General features: G+C 39.2%; 2 long non-coding RNA genes across 3 annotated transcripts in view; one reads left to right on the top strand and one right to left on the bottom strand.

The window, feature by feature from the left end:
- The window catches only part of LOC109028768 (uncharacterized), a 363,275-nt gene that overhangs the window by 52,389 nt on the left and 294,946 nt on the right, over positions 1-15,940 (top strand). Inside the window, exon 1 of one of the 2 annotated variants that reach the window (XR_002007744.3) lies at positions 15,722-15,918. The exons of the other annotated variant lie outside the window; for it this stretch is intronic. This is a non-coding gene — a long non-coding RNA (uncharacterized lncRNA). Of the gene's footprint in view, positions 1-15,721; positions 15,919-15,940 lie in introns of those variants that run through there. 2 annotated transcript variants of the gene reach the window in all.
- LOC129525395 (uncharacterized) lies at positions 13,137-15,621 on the bottom strand. The gene is made up of 2 exons (XR_008669673.2): positions 15,117-15,621; positions 13,137-14,814 (listed from the first exon to the last, which is right to left on the bottom strand). It is a non-coding gene; the product is annotated as an uncharacterized lncRNA (long non-coding RNA).

The following is a 15,940-nucleotide window of genomic DNA, read 5'->3' as shown; positions in this document are numbered from 1 at the left end:
CTGATTTCTGTGTATAGAGTTTGGAACAAATGGAACAAATGAGTTTTGATAAACTTTAAAAAATTCTTTTAAAAAATTTTTGAAAAAATTTCCTCAATATAATTGAACAAAAACCATGAACTTTTCCAAATCTCTCAAAATTAAATTAGGAAAGTAGCAATCTTCAGTGTTTAATTTTTGGTATTTGCATGGATGTCTATTTGAGTTAGTCAGACCTAAAATATCACCTTTTATGTAAAGGTAACCCGAGAAATATTCTAAATGTTTCCAAAAGTTTATCTGTAATGGTCATAGTTTGAAATTACCATACACACGCTTTCAGAAGTTTCTCTAGATGTATAATTGACTGTTGCTCTCCATAGGTTTCACTAAAAAATGACATTCATTTGATTCTGATAACTAAATCCTTTGAATATTATCTTTTCAGCTTAAAGTTGTAAGAATCTAGGGGCATGCTCAATCCAGCCATTAAAACGAATAAATCTGTAACTGACCAATGACACTAGACTCTTTCACTGACTAATGCATTCCTTAAGAGTAGGCGCTATGCCTTTTTCATATATTGTGCACATAGTTGCCATGTAGGGGGTATTAAACACATATATATTGAGTGAATATTATTGCTTATAGCCAAAATATAAACAATCAAAAGTTTAATATACATGTAAAGAAGGTAGAGGAATATTTTGGAGTAAAAGGTGACAAGACAATTAATTTCAAATTGAATATTATATTTTCTAAATTTTATTTTTATTATGGAAAAATACATGAAAGTATTCTTATAAAAATTAAATGCTACAAGTGAGGATAAAATCTGCTGGCATAATTTACATGAAGCAGTTTTTCATGGTAAAAATTATTGTAGAACATTAATTTTACTGTAGAATTCTGCGGAATATTTTATCGAACGTTTTCTAAAGGCATTTATTCTTTCTTGCTAACATTTGTCATATAGCATTTCTAGCTTATACACAAATAAAGAAAATATATTGTGAACCTCCATGTATCCATCAACTGTTTTTAACAGCTATCAATACATGGCTAATACAGTTTTATTTGTATTCTAACCCACTATTTGCCCTTCGCCATGAAATTATTTTGAATTACTACCCACATTATCTCATTTTATTTATGGATAGCTTTAGCATCAATCTATATAAGGTAAGGAGTTTAAAAATATAACCACAGTGCCACTACCATGAATAAAAATGAACAATTCCTTAAAATCATTATACATAGTCAGTGTTCTTATTTCTTCAATATGTATATATGTATATATAATTTTCTTCTTCATTTTCAAGTTGATTTATTTGAACTTGGATTCAAAGTTGACACTTCTGAGATGTCTGTTCAGATTGGTGCTTATGCCTGATATCTTCCTTCTTTCCCTTCTTCCATCCCTCCTTTCCTCCTTTCTTTCTTCCCTCAATTATTTACTGTGGGGCAGGTGCCAGTATATGAGAGAATCTAGGTGTTCAAAGATGAATATAACATAGGTGCGCTGCATTAAGCCCTGAACTCTGGGTTACTATAAGAGTATCTTCACGCACTCATCCATTCACTAGTCACAAACATAGTACTTTCAAGATTATAGGCTTGTATTTATTCTATTGTTTTTGTCTAGAAACTTTTACCTACCTTGGCCTATCCTTTGCAAACTTTGAGACCTATTCCAAATGTAAGTGTTTTAGGGAGACTTTCTTGATTATCCAAACAAAATTCATCTATTTTCTTTCTCAAAGCCACTTATATATGCCGTAATTTAGCATTTGTATACATTTGTCTCATTTTACTGCTATTTTTGTATCCTCATCTTTCACATCTAGTGAGTATTTTTTCATTATTTTTTATTTATAACTGACACATAATAATTATATATTTATGGGTTACAGTGTGATTTTTTTTAGTTTTTATCTTTTAATTTTTTTATTTATCTGTTTATTTTGGAGACAGAGTCTCACTGTGTTGCCCAGGCTGGGGTGCAGTGGTACAATCATGACTCATTGCAGCCTTAAACTCCCAGGCTCAAGTGACCCTCCTACCTCAGCCGCCCAAGTAGCTGCAACCAGAGGTGCTGGCCACGATGCCTGGCTAGTTTTTGGATATTTTGAAGAGACAGGGTCTTGCTATGTTGTGCAGGCTGGGCTAAAGCGAACCTCCTGCCTCAGCCTCTCAAAGTGCTGGGATTACAGGCATGAGCCACCCTGCCTGGCCCACTGTGGTATTTCAATACATGTATACATGATTAAATCAGAGTAATTACCATATACCTCACTTTAAACATTTATCACTTCTTTGTGGTGATAACATTCAAAATCCTTTCTTCTAACTAGCTTGAAATATTTACTGCGCTGTTACTTTCTACAGCCACCCTACTGTGTAAAGAACACCAGAACTTATTCTTACTGTCTAATTGTAACTTTATATCATTGACCAACCTCTTCCAGTGCCATCTTTTTTCCTACTCTCCACAACCTCTGGTAACCACTATTATACCCTGTATTTCTATGAAACCAATTTTTTTTTAGATTCCAAATACGAGTGATATAACGCAGTGTTTGTCTTTCTATATCTGGTTTACTTTACTTAAGAATAATGTCTTCCAGGGCCAGGTGCGGTGGCTTACACCTGTAATCCCAGCACTTTGGGAGGCTGAGATGGGCGGATCACGAGGTCAGGAGATCGAGACCATCCTGGCTAACACGGTGAAACCCCGTCTCTACTAAAAATACAAAAAATTAGCTGGGCGTGGTGGTGGGCTCTTGTAGTCCCAGCTACTCAGGAGGGTGAGGCAGGAGAATGGCGTGAACCCGGGAGGTGGAGCCTGTAGTGAGCCGAGATCACACGACTGCACTCCAGCCTGGGCAACAGAGCGAGACTCCGTCTCAAAAAAAAAAAGAATAATGTCTTCCAGGTTCATCCATGTTGATGAAAATGACAGGATTTTATTCTGTTTTATGGCTAAATAGTATTCCATTGTGTGTGTATATAAATATAGAATGGAATACCATACATTGTGTGTATATATATGCATACACACAATCTGTATATATATACATGTGTGTATACCATATGTGGTGTGTATATATGTGTATGTATATATAAATACTGTATACATGTGTGTATATATACATATGTATACATACATACATATACATACATACATATACATACGTATATATACGTATGTATATACACATATATGTATATGTATGTATATATACACATATGTGTATATGTATGTATATATACACATACATGTATATATACACACATGCATATATACCATATGTGGTATATACACACATTCATACATATACATATTGCATGTGTGTATATATATGCATTTGAATACACAATATATGTGTGTGTATATATATATATACACATACACACAATGTACACACATGCACCACATTTTCTCCATACATTCATCTGTTAGACATCATTGAGGTTGATTCTATATTTTGAATGTAGTGAATAGTGCTGCAATAAACATTAGAGTCCAGATATCTCTCCAATATACTGATTTCATTTCCTACGGATATATACCCAGTGGTGGAATTTTTGGATCACATGGTACTTCTATTTGTAATTTTTTTAAGGAAACTCCATGCAGTTTTCCACAGTGGCTGTACTAATTTACATTCCCCAAACTTTATATGAAGGTTCCCCTTTCTCCATATCTTTGCCAGTGTCAATTATTCCCTTTTTGATGAAAGCCATTCCAACTGGAGTGAGATATCTTATTGTGGCTTGGATTTGCATTTCTCTGATGATTATGTTGAAGATTTTTTTACATACCTGTTGGCTATTTGTATGTCTTCTTTTTAGAAAATGTCTGTTCGGATCTTTTGCCCATCTTTAAATCAAATTATTTGTTTTTATGCTATAGAGTTGTTTGAGCTTCTTATACGTTCCGGTTATTAATCTTATTAATCACTTGTCATATGGATAGTTTGCAAATATTTTCTCTCATTATGTGGGTTGTCTCTTCACTTTGTTGATTGTTTCCTTTGCTGTGCAGGAGCCTTTTAGCTTGATGTAATTCCATTTGTCTATTTTTTGATTTTATTGCCTATACCTTTTTTTTTTCTTTTTTGAGATGGAATCTCACTCTGTTGCCCAGGCTGGAGTGGAGTGGCATGCACTGCAACCTCTGCCTCCTGGGTTCCAAGGACACTCCTGCCCCAGGCTCCTAAGTAGCTGGGACTATAGGCATGCATCACCATGCCCAGCTAATTTTTGTAGTTTTAGGAGAGATGGGATTTCACCATAATGGCCAGGCTGGTCTAGAATTCCTGAGCTCAAGTGATCTGCCCATCTTGGCCTCCCAAAATGTATTGCCTGTACTTTTGAGGTCTTGCACAAAATATATTTGCCCAGACCAATGTTCTGGAGAGTTTCTCCAATGTTTTCTTCTAGTAGTTCAGTTCAGCAAATGTATATTTCTCAGTTGCAATGTTTCTGTTTGATTTTTAAAAATTATTTTGATATTTGTTAAATTTCTCATAAACCTCTGAATTATTTTTCTATGTTATCTTGAACACCTCTGAGTTTCCTTAAAACAGCTATTTTGACTTCTTTGTCAGAGAGCTCACATATTTGTCAGAGAGCCATCTTGTTAGGGTCAGTTACTGGTTCATTGCTTTGTCTGGGGAGGACAAACAGGTTTCCCTGTTGCTGTTGTATCTTGTAGATGTACATCTATGTCTTTGCATTGAAGTATTATTTATTTAAGTCTTCCCTGTCTAGCTTGTTTTGTTTTTTTTAATTGGGTATATTTGATGAGATATTCTTTGTAATTTACATGTTGAATTTCTTATTTATTTATTTTTCCTGCTAGATTGCTTTCTCCTTTTTGGCACTTGATGACACCTTAAGCCCAGGTTTGCTTTGGCTCTAGCAAACAATTGAAGCACTGCTGGCCCAAATGGGAGAGGTCCCACAGGGGCCACCCTGGCAGTGTGGGATTCGTGCCCAGGAAACTTGAAGAATGTATCTCCTACAGCATGGTGCTGCTAAAAAGCAAGTCTGATTTGGCCTCTTCTTTGGCTGAGTTACAGAGCAGAGTTTCCAGGGCTGGGGATGGTAGTCCTGCCTCCCACCTTCGTTTCTGGCTGTCCTCAGTGATATTTCTCTCTTCATGCACTCACAAGGCTTCCTGTGGGTTGAGGCAAGGACATGTCTTCTGCCAGGGAACACAAGATGGTGGAGAAGTTTGTTGTCTACCTCAATCTAAGGGTTTTTTTTTTTAATGTAGAAACTGAGTCAGGGAAGTTTTCTGTGCTTTTGGGGCTAGGTGGATTGTGGAGAAGGGTATTGAAGGAAATTGGATTTCCTTACCATATGCTTGAAGTTTTTTCAATTCTCTGTGACCCCTGGAACTTACTCATCCTCATATTTGAATTCTGGATATTGCTGGTGGTAATCTCAGTATTGCATATTAAGTTTTGGTTTTCTATGGGAGAAGTGAAGCCAGCTTGCTTATATGCTACCGTTTTGCAATTGAAAGTTATTTTCTACTTTTTTGATGTAGCCATTTATTGCTATGAACTTTTCTCTCAGAATTGCTTTTGCTATATCTCCTAGGTTTTGGTATGATGTGTTTCCATTCTTATTTATCTCAAGGAATTTTTAGATTTCTTAATTGATGCATTGGTTACTTAGGAGCATGTTGTATAACTTCCATGTATTTGTAAGACTTCTGAAGTTTGTCTTGTTAATTTCTAGTTTTATACTATTGTGGTCTTTAAAGATACTTGTTATGATGTCTCTCTTCTGAAATTTGCTAAGATTTGTTTTGTGGCCTAACATATGATCCATCCTGGAGAATGTTCCATGTGCAGTTGAGAAGAATGTATATTCAGCTATTGGATGCAATGTTCTGTAAATGTATTTACCTCCATTTGGACTCTGGTATAGTTTAAATCTGTTTCTGTCTTAATAAATGTATGTTAGGTCCATTTGACCTCTGGTATAGTTTAGATTTGCTATTTCTATCTTAATCTTTTGTCTCGATGGCATGATTGTTGAAAACGGAATGTTGAAGTCCCCTACTATTATAGTATTTAACTCTATCTCTCTTTTACTATCTAATTATATTTGCTTTATATATTTGGAAGCTCTGGTGTTGGGTACATATATATTTACAATAGCTATGTCCTCTTATTGATTTATCCCTTTACTATTATATAATGACTTTCTTTGTCTGTTTTTGTAGATTTTGGGTTAAAGTCTATTATATCTTATATAAGTGTGGCTACTCCTACTCACTTTTGATTTTGTTTGTATGGAATAGTTTTTTCCATTTTTTCACTTTCATTTTATATTTTTCTTTAACAGTGTGGTGAATCTCTTGTAGGTATCATATGCTTGGGTCTTGTTGCTTTTGTCCATTCAGCCACTCTACATCTTTTAATTGGATAATTTAATCTATTTTCATGCAAGGTTGTTATTTATAAGTAAGGAGTTATTCCTGCCATTTTTTTTTAATCCTTTGTTTCCTTTTTCCTTTTTTCTTGTTTACTTCTGTGGTTGGGTGGTTTCCTCTAGTGCTAATCTTTGTTTTCTTCGTCTTTCTCATTTGCATATCTGATGTATGTTCATTCTTTGTGGTTACCACAAAGCTCACGTAAAGAATCTTGTAGTTCTTTGTCAGATGAGTAGGTTGTGAAAATTTTCTCCAGAATCTACAATGAACTCAAACAAATTTACAAGAAAAAAACAAACAACCCCATCAAAAAGTGGGCGGAGGACATGAACAGACACTTCTCAAAAGAAGACATTTATGCAGCCAAAAAACACATGAAAAAGTGCTCACCATCACTGGCTATCAGAGAAATGCAAATCAAAACCACAATGAGATACCATCTCACACCAGTTAGAATGGCGATCATTAAAAAGTCAGGAAACAACAGGTGCTGGAGAGGATGTGGAGAAATAGGAACACTTTTACACTGTTGGTGGGACTGTAAACTAGTTCAACCATTGTGGAAGTCAGTGTGGCGATTCCTCAGGGATCTAGAACTAGAAATACCATTTGACCCAGCCATCCCATTACTGGGTATATACCCAAAGGACTATAAATCATGCTGCTATAAAGACACATGCATATGTATGTTTATTGTGGCACTATTCACAATAGCAAAGACTTGGAACCAACCCAAATGTCCAACAATGATAGACTGGATTAAGAAAATGTGGCACATATACACCATGGAATACTATGCAGCCATAAAAAATGATGGGTTCATGTCCTTTGTAGGGACATGGATGAAACTGGAAATCATCATTCTCAGTAAACTATTACAAGAACAAAAAACCAAACACCGCATATTCTCACTCATAGGTGGGAATTGAACAATGAGAACACATGGACACAGGAAGGGGACCATCACACTCTGGGGACTGTTGTGGGGTGGGGGGAGGGGGGAGGGATAGCTTTAGGAGATATACCTAATGCTAAATGACGAGTTACTGGGTGCAGCACACCAACATGGCACATGTATACATATGTAACTAACCTGCACATTGTGCACATGTACCCTAAAACTTAAAGTATAATAATAATAAAATTTTTAAAAAAAGAATCTTTTAGTTAAAATTGATGACTATCTTAAGCTGATAACAACTTAACTTTGGTTACATAAAAATACTCTGGACTTTTTTCCTCTCGCCATAATTTGTATTTTAATTGCCTTAATTTACATCTTTATTTTTTGTGTGTCCCTTAGCCACTAATTGTTGCTGTTGATATTTTGGGCCTTTTCGACTTTAAATCTTCACACTAGAGGATTGAAGGATTTACATGGCACCATTATAGCATTGAGTTATTCTGAGTATGATTATAGATTTATCTATATTGGTGAGTTTTATACTTTCATGCATTTTATGGTAATAATTATTGTTCTTTCATTTCTACTTGTAGCACTCTCTTAAGCACTTGCTATAAGGCCAGTGTGTGGTGATGAATTCTCTGTTTTTACTCGTCTATGAAGATCTTTATTTCTTCTTCATTTCTGAAGGATAGCTTTTCCAGATACAGAACTCTTGGCTATTTTGGTTTTTTTCTCAGCACTTTGAATATATCATCCCATTCTCTCTTCCTGGCCCGGAGGTTTCTGCTGAGAAATCTGATATTCTAATGGGTATTCCCTTGTAGGTGACTTGACATTTTTCCCTTGCAGTTTTTAGAATCCTCTCTTTTGCTTTTGACTTTTGACGGTTTGATTATAATGTATGTTAGTGAGGATTTTTTTCGATTGAATCTTTTTGGGCAACTTTGAGCTTCCTGAATCTGGATGTCCATATCTCTCTCAAGACTTTGAAAGTTTTCAGCTATTATTTTGTTAAACAGGTTTTGTGTGCCTTTCTTCATTATTTTGACATTCCTATAATGTGACTTTGTTTGCTTAATGCTATCACACAAGTGTCATAGGCTTTCTTCAGTCTTTTTAATCAGTTATTTTTTTCCTCTGACTGGGTTGCTTCAAAAGACCTGTCTTAAACTTCAGAAATTCTTTTACTTCTTGGTCTAGCCTGTTGCTGAAACTCTCCACTGTATTTTTAAAATTTATTTATTGAATTTTTTAGATGCCAGATTTCTGTTTGGTTCTCTTTTTAATGATACCTATTGGATTTTTCATTCAGATCATAAGTTGTTTTCCTGATTTCCTGGAATTATTTGTCTGTATTGTATATCTTTGAGTTACCTTAAGATCATTATTTTGAATTTATTTTGAGACATTTTGTAAATATCCCTTTCTTTGGAGTCTATTACTGGAGACTTGTGTTCCTTTTATTGGTATTGGGTTTCCTTGCTTTTTCATGTTTCTTGTGCCCCTACATTGATGTCTGTGCATCTATTAGAACACTCTCTTATTTCACATTTTGTGGAGTAACTTTCATAGAAAGGGTTTTTTTTGTTTTGTTTTGTTTTCCTGTAGATGCATCCAAGGGTTTCATTTGGGAATGGTGCACTCATTTGGGAGCTGGCTTTGGCTTTGTGTGGATTCAGTAGCATGGTCTTTAACTAGATTCTTCAGCTATAATCTCTGTATGTGATGTCTACAATTGTCTCAGTCGCTTATGCTGCAGAAGTTTGTGATGGCAGTGGTATAGTCATGTGCTGTGAGTGGGCGCACTGGGTTAGTTGTCAGTCTATGTGCATTTGGGTGCAGCAGGCTGGCATGCTGAGTGATGGGTTCTCTGGGCAGGTGGAAGCACCACCGGACTACTTGTTAGTTCAGGTGAAATTGCAGTGTGTTGGGGAGCTGTGCAGGAATCTCTCTGGGAAGACAGGGCCACCTCCATGCCCGCTGTCATTTTGGGGGCCAGAGCACTCAAACTTGGTGACTGCAGGGAATTCCTGGGTGTGGAAGTGCTCCCGCTTCTCTGTGGGATAGGTTGTCTCGTGAATTAAGACATCAGGGTCTTGGTCATTTCTTCAAGCCTAGACACCAGGCAGCTGGGGTATTGGTGCTCAAGATACTGAAGTAAATGTAGTGGAATGATGACAGGGCCTCAGGATTAGAGAGGGCTGGTGGCTACTGGCCTCCAGGGCAGTATGCACTCAAGCTGTGGGGTCCTGTGGGGTTCCTGCTCTAGGGAACCCTAGCTGCCCAGACTCCTAGCAACTCTCCAGACTGGATTTGGGGCCTGTAGGGGCTGGGTAACTCTTTTGTAGCAATGACTTCTGGCATCTGCAGTGGTGATTGAGGCCGCTGATGGTCTCCAGGTTACCCCTACCTACTTTATTTTATTTATTTATTTATCTTGAGACAGAGTTTTGCTCTTGTCACCCAGGTTGGGGTGCTTTGGGGTGATTTCAGCTCACTTCAACCTCTGCCTCCCGGCTTCAGGCGATTCTCTTGCCTCAGCCTCCTGAGTAGCTGGCAGTACAGGCGTGTGCCACCATGCCTGGCTAATTTTGTATTTTTATTAGAGATAGGGTTTCACCATGTTGGCAAGGCTGGTCTCAAACTCCTGACCTCAAGTAATCCGCCCACCTTGGCCTCTCAAAGGGCTGGGATTACAGGCGTGAGCCACTGCACCTGGCTACCTTTCCTATTTTAGAAGTCTTCCCTGGCTCAGAGCTGATCCTGGCAGGGTAGATAGTGTGGTAGAGTCAGGATGCCTTGCTCCCCTTTCTGTGGTGCTGGCCTGGGCTTCTGTCCTGCTGGCCTGGGCTTCTGTGCTGCACAAGGATTTAGCCTCCCCCTAGTGCTCTGTACTTCCTCCATCACTCGAGGCAAAAATATAGTTTGTTGTTTGGTTCCTTTTTGTTGGGGAGTGGAGGAGAATGAGCACCAGGCAACTCTACCTGATGTCACTGTACCTATATGTAGATTTTATATTAAAACTATAGCACAGTAGTCTTTTTTAGAGTGCAACATTTTAATTTAGGGTTTCCTAGGGGTATTTTATAACAAGAGAGATGCTATTTCTTAATGATAATATAGCTAATTTGGTCACAATGGCCAAATAAGTGAGATAAGTAATTAATGCCTTCACCACTCTTTCGTGATATCACCCATCATCCTCCTCACCATTTAGCTGGGACTCTTCTGGAGCAGTGGTTATACCTAAACTATTACCTAAGAGAATACCTGACATATAATAGGTGTTAAATAAATTCTTTCATAAACTGACAAACTGTGAGAGGATAAGACAAATAAAAATGTTGACAAGGCCAGATAAGACTAAGAAATGCTTTGCTATTTTTCTTTTAGCAGTTACAACCTACAGAGACCACATTGGAGAAAGGAAGGCTCATGAAGGAGGTTTATGTTAATTAAAAATTCATTGCATTCAGGAGTTTGATGTACTATGGACTGTATGTGCTATATTTCACAGCTCAGTATCATACTTCTAACTGAGTAATTTCCCTTGGCAATTTCGATGAGTCTAAATTGTAGCTGAAGCAGTCATGCAAAGGAAAAACAAAGAGTTAGCGTCATTTTTTGTCGTATATCTTGTTTCTAAAATAGATCACATATTTCTAAAAATGTCATGAGTATTAGACAAGGAGATATGAGACTGAGTCCCAGTTAAATCCCCAGCTAGTTTGCTGATTTTGAATATATCTGATAGTTAACACTTTTGAGCTTTGTGCTAGTACTTTATATCTCATTTAATCCTCATTAAAGGCCTATGAGCTATGTACTATTAATTATTATCCTAATTTTGTAGATGAGGAAACTGAAACTTAGAAAAGTTAAAGCACTTGTCTAGAAACAGTTAGGAATAATGACTCCAGGACTCCAACACAGTTTACCTCATTCCGGAGTTTATGTTCCGACCCTGTTATCTCAAGTGAGGGCCTGTTTTGGAATCAGTGATCTCTAAGGGCCTTTTTATCTACTTGCTATGTGTCTCTGAATTATTTTTATATCTTTCTGGGTAAACTGATGCATTTGTGGTATCAAATAGGTATTGTGGAATCTTTGAAATACAGGACTTCAGTCCCCATGATGTTAGAAAGGGATTCTTTTGCTGCCCGAGATATGGTAAGGACGTAATAATTGAAGATTTCCAGTTTCTTGATCCAAGAAAATAGGTAAAAGACAAGTTTAGTGAAAGGTATATCTCACTTTGGATGAAGGAAGTAAAAAGTAAGTAAAATAAGTCTTAGAAAATGCATAAAAAGAACAAAGAATCAGTGCAAGATCGAAAAAGAAATTAAGTGCATTTTAGAGTGAGGTGGGAGGAATGTGTGTTGTGTATTTATATCAGAGGAGAATGGTTTGGAGAGAGATGTGGTAGACATAAACCACCATGTATGCTATATTTCTATCTAGGATCCAGCCAAGATCTTGACTTTGTTCCCATCCAAACTTCCTGGAGGAGATGATGCCTGGGTTCAGTATTGAATGAGAAGCAGAAAAAGTGGGGTTGGGGGTAAAATAGTAGAGACATAGAAGACAATATGAAGAATACTGTAAATAATTAAATAGCTTGAGGGTGAAAATAAATATTTATCATGGATATGTAGAGGGTGATAAAGAGAAAATATTTGATTAATATTTGCCCCTGCATTTTAGCTAGTGTGGCTGGAATAATATTAGTGATTTTAATTGAGATGAATAATTTGGGACAGGTTGAGGCTGAGGTATCTCTGGGATATCCAGAAATGATAATGAGTAGATGCTAGGGTAGTGCATCAAGAATGTGAGAACAGGCATGAGTTGTTGATATGCACTAGGCACTAGGGGATCATATTTGTGGTGGTTAAAACCACCAAAAATGAATGAGCTTGCCCAGGAAGCATGTGTAGAGTGAGAATATTGATTGCATTACTCTTATAGAACTAGACTATATTGAGCATAAGAGATGACAGCCTTGCTCTGTTCTGCCATGTAGCCTGTATATTGTGCCAACTGCAGAGTTCTCATTATATATAAATAAAAAAGATATCTAAAGGAAATACATAAAAGACATTTATAACCGGTGTGTGTTTAGAGAAGAGTAAGAAAACTCTATTCTAAGCCATATGAGAAATAAAATAGTGGCTCATTTGCCTAGAGAAAGGAAAATCTCCAAGCATATAACAAGTAAGGTATTTGAAGGGCTGTCATAAGGAAAATAGATGTTTTATCTTTGTGTTTCTCCTGAAAGCATGACTAGAAATGTAGTTAGATTTTTAACTTAATTAGAGAAAGCATTTTCTGAATATTTGTTCTATCTGAAACTGGGATGAGCTCTTTTTGGGAGAGAAAGAGTTCCTTGTTTCTGGCTGTTTGGTTTGTTGTGGGAGGAATAGAATCTTTAGGGAAAGGGGTAAGGACAAGAAGATATCCTATGTCTATAAAACATTTTATGATTCTTTGTCAGGGGATGCCCTTTACTTAATAAATTTTGTAGTCTGATAAAAATATCCAGTGGGTTCTTTCACTCTAGCACTTAATTTTTTAAAAAAATTATGGGAATCTGGTTCACTTTAAGACTCCTACTTCTACTTAATGAGGTTGTTTTCCTCTGACTAAATATTGGTTATATTTTCTTCATATCTTCTTTGACCTTTGGCTATAACAATTCTCTCCACAATATTAAAAAGGGTATTATTTGGAATTGACAATCTTATTTGCTAGTAGCTGAATGATCTAGTGGTGAAAATGACTGGCAGAGTCATGTAGTCTATAGAGTAGCGGAGTACAATTTTAATAGTTCTGTGAAATCTTTATCTCAGAATAGAATAATTTAACAAATATATTGAATAAGCTTGTATGGCAAAGTGCAAGTACAAAGTGATGTTTCTCTTTCTTACCATAGCCTCTTTGGTCCTTCTCTCTTGCTTTCTTCCTTATCCCTGGATAAGGTCTCAGGAAGATCCAGTTGCTTTTCCAGTTAGCTTTAGGTACTAAGAAATTTACAATCATATATAATAATTCCCAAGGCTTATTTAACTGAAGCTTCTATTCTCCCCTTAATCTCTCTTGGATCAAGCCTGCAGTGATTGAAGAAAACTACCATGGGGCAGGGAGTTTGTGATTTATTTTATCAACTTTCTCTTCTGCTTTTCCTTCACCTTCCCCTCATAGAGCTGATCTAGTGCCCCCAGAGTTGGAAGAGATTATGAGGAAGAGAGGTAAGGGGCAGAAATTTTTACCTGATTTGTATAGCTATAAAAGTACATTGGTGACTGTAGCATTCTGGGTCTAATCGGGAGATAGAAACAACACAGTAGACTAAACAAGGGATGTTTCATGTAAAGAATTAAGGATGATAAAAAAGTAACTATGAGATGTAAGGAAATTATACAGCATGCTAGGGCTGAGGGAATGTGCATAAACAACAACAAACTTAGAATGGATTCAGGTCTTCTTGTAAGAGAAGGAATGGTTCAGCCCACTAGATAGCAGAGATGTTCCCTCAACTGGTTAGCCTGGAGCTGGCAGGAGTTGCCGGCAAGTGATAGACAACTTTCCGCAGTGTCAGTGGGATTAGCAGGGGATCAGCAGCTGGGGGTGTGGGCTCACAGTGGGGCCTGGGACAGGCCCTGGCAGGAGGCCTTTAGAGCACAGGTCTGGGTGGGGCTCTGGTTTCCAGGCTGTGGAAAGGTTATCACCAGGCGAGACTGGAAAGGTCACAGAGGGACTACATTCTCAGCCGATAGCTGGGGCAGTGCTTCACTGGATGACCTCACACTCATGCCACTCACCCCTGACCCATGCTGAAAACTACAGGGCAGACTTTTCCTCCTGCAATATTCCTACATTCCTGTACTGAGATAACTTCATACTGTGCTCACTTTAAAGGATAAATGCTTAAGGAAATTTTACCATCACAGAGCATATATTGAAAAGTGTATTCTGAGATAAGAGGCAATATATTGCTAACTAACATAGTGATTGTGAGATGTGGAAGATGTTAAATAGTGATTTTTTTTTCTCATGATTTGCTGCTTAGATGCGGATGAGGTGTGAGTGCTGGCAAAACTGATTTTATGCTCTCATAGTGTGTCTGGAATTGGTGGGTTCTTGGTCTCACTGACTTCAACAATGAAGCCACGAACCCTCGTGGTGAGTGTTACAGTTCTTAAAGGTGGCGTGTCCAGAGTTTGTTCCTTCTGATGCTTGGATGTGTTCGGAGTTTCTTCCTTCTGGTGGGTTTGTGGTCTCTCTGGCTTCAGGAGTGAAGCAGCAGACCTTTGTGTTGAGCATTACAGCTCTTAAGGCGGTGCGTCTGGAGTTGTTCATTCCTCCCGGTGGATTCGTGGTCTCGCCGGCCTCAGGAGAGAAGCTGCAGACCTTCACGATAAGTGTAGCTCATAAAGGCAGTGTGGACCCAAAAACTGAGCAGCAGCAAGATTTACTGAAAAAAGCAAAAGAACAAAGCTTCCACATCATGGAAGGGGACCGCAGTGGGTTGCCACTGCTAGCTTTGGCATTCTGCTTTTATTCCCTTATCTGGCCTCACCCACAACCTGCTGATTGGTTAATTTTACAGAGAGCTGATTGGTCCGTTTTGACAGGGTGCTGATTGGTGTTTACAATCCCTGAGCTAGACACAAAAGTTCTCCAGGTCCCCACTAGATTAGCTAGACACAGAGAACTGATTGGTGCATTCACAAACCCTGAGCTAGACACAGGGTGCTGATTAGTGCATTTACAAACCTTGAGCTAGACACAGAGCGCTGACTGGTGCATTCACAATCCCTTAGCTAGACATAAAGGTTCTCCAAGTCTCCACTAGACTCAGGAGCCCAGCTGGCTTCACCCAGTGGATCCCGCACAGGGGAGCTTGTGGAGCTGCCGGAGCTGCCGGAGCTGCCGGAGTTGCAGGCCAGTCCCGCCAGGTGCGCCGGCACTCCTCAGCCCTTGGGTGGTCGATGGGACTGGGTGCCGTGGAGCAGGGGGCGATGCTTGTCGGGGAGGTGCCGTTGGCGCAGGAGCCCACAGCGTGGGGGAGGCTCAGGCGTGGGGGAGGCTCAGGCATGGCGGGCTGCGGGTCCCAAGCCCTGCCCCGAGGGGAGGCAGCTGAGGCCAGGTGAGAATTTGAGCGCCCGCCGGCACTGCTGGGGGACCGGGCGCACCCTCCGCAGCTGCTGGTCCGGGTGCTAAGCCTTACTTTACTGCCCCGGGCGGGTGGCGCCGCCGGCGGCTCTGAGTGCTGGGCCGCGGAGCCCACGCCCACCCGGAACTCGCGCTGGCCCGGAAGCGCCGCGCGCAGCCCCGGTTCCCGCCGGCGCCTGTCCCTCATCACCTCCCCGCAACTGAGGGAGCCGGCTCCTGTCTCGGCCAGCCCAGAAAGGGGCTCCCACAGTGCAGGGCCGGGTTGAAGGGCTCCTCAAGGGCGGCCAGAGTTGGCGCCAAGGCTGAGGGGGTGTGGAGAGCGAGCGAGGGCTGCGAGGGCTGCTAGCAGGCTGTCACCTCTCAATAGCAGTTTTGTATATGGGATCTAGCCCCTCCCTAAGAGGTGAGTGCAAGTTATTGGCATT

Source organism: Gorilla gorilla, chromosome 9, assembly GCF_029281585.2.
Source record: "Gorilla gorilla gorilla isolate KB3781 chromosome 9, NHGRI_mGorGor1-v2.1_pri, whole genome shotgun sequence".
NCBI classification, from domain to species: domain Eukaryota; kingdom Metazoa; phylum Chordata; class Mammalia; order Primates; family Hominidae; genus Gorilla; species Gorilla gorilla.
This window is presented reverse-complemented; position numbering and strand designations above follow the sequence as displayed.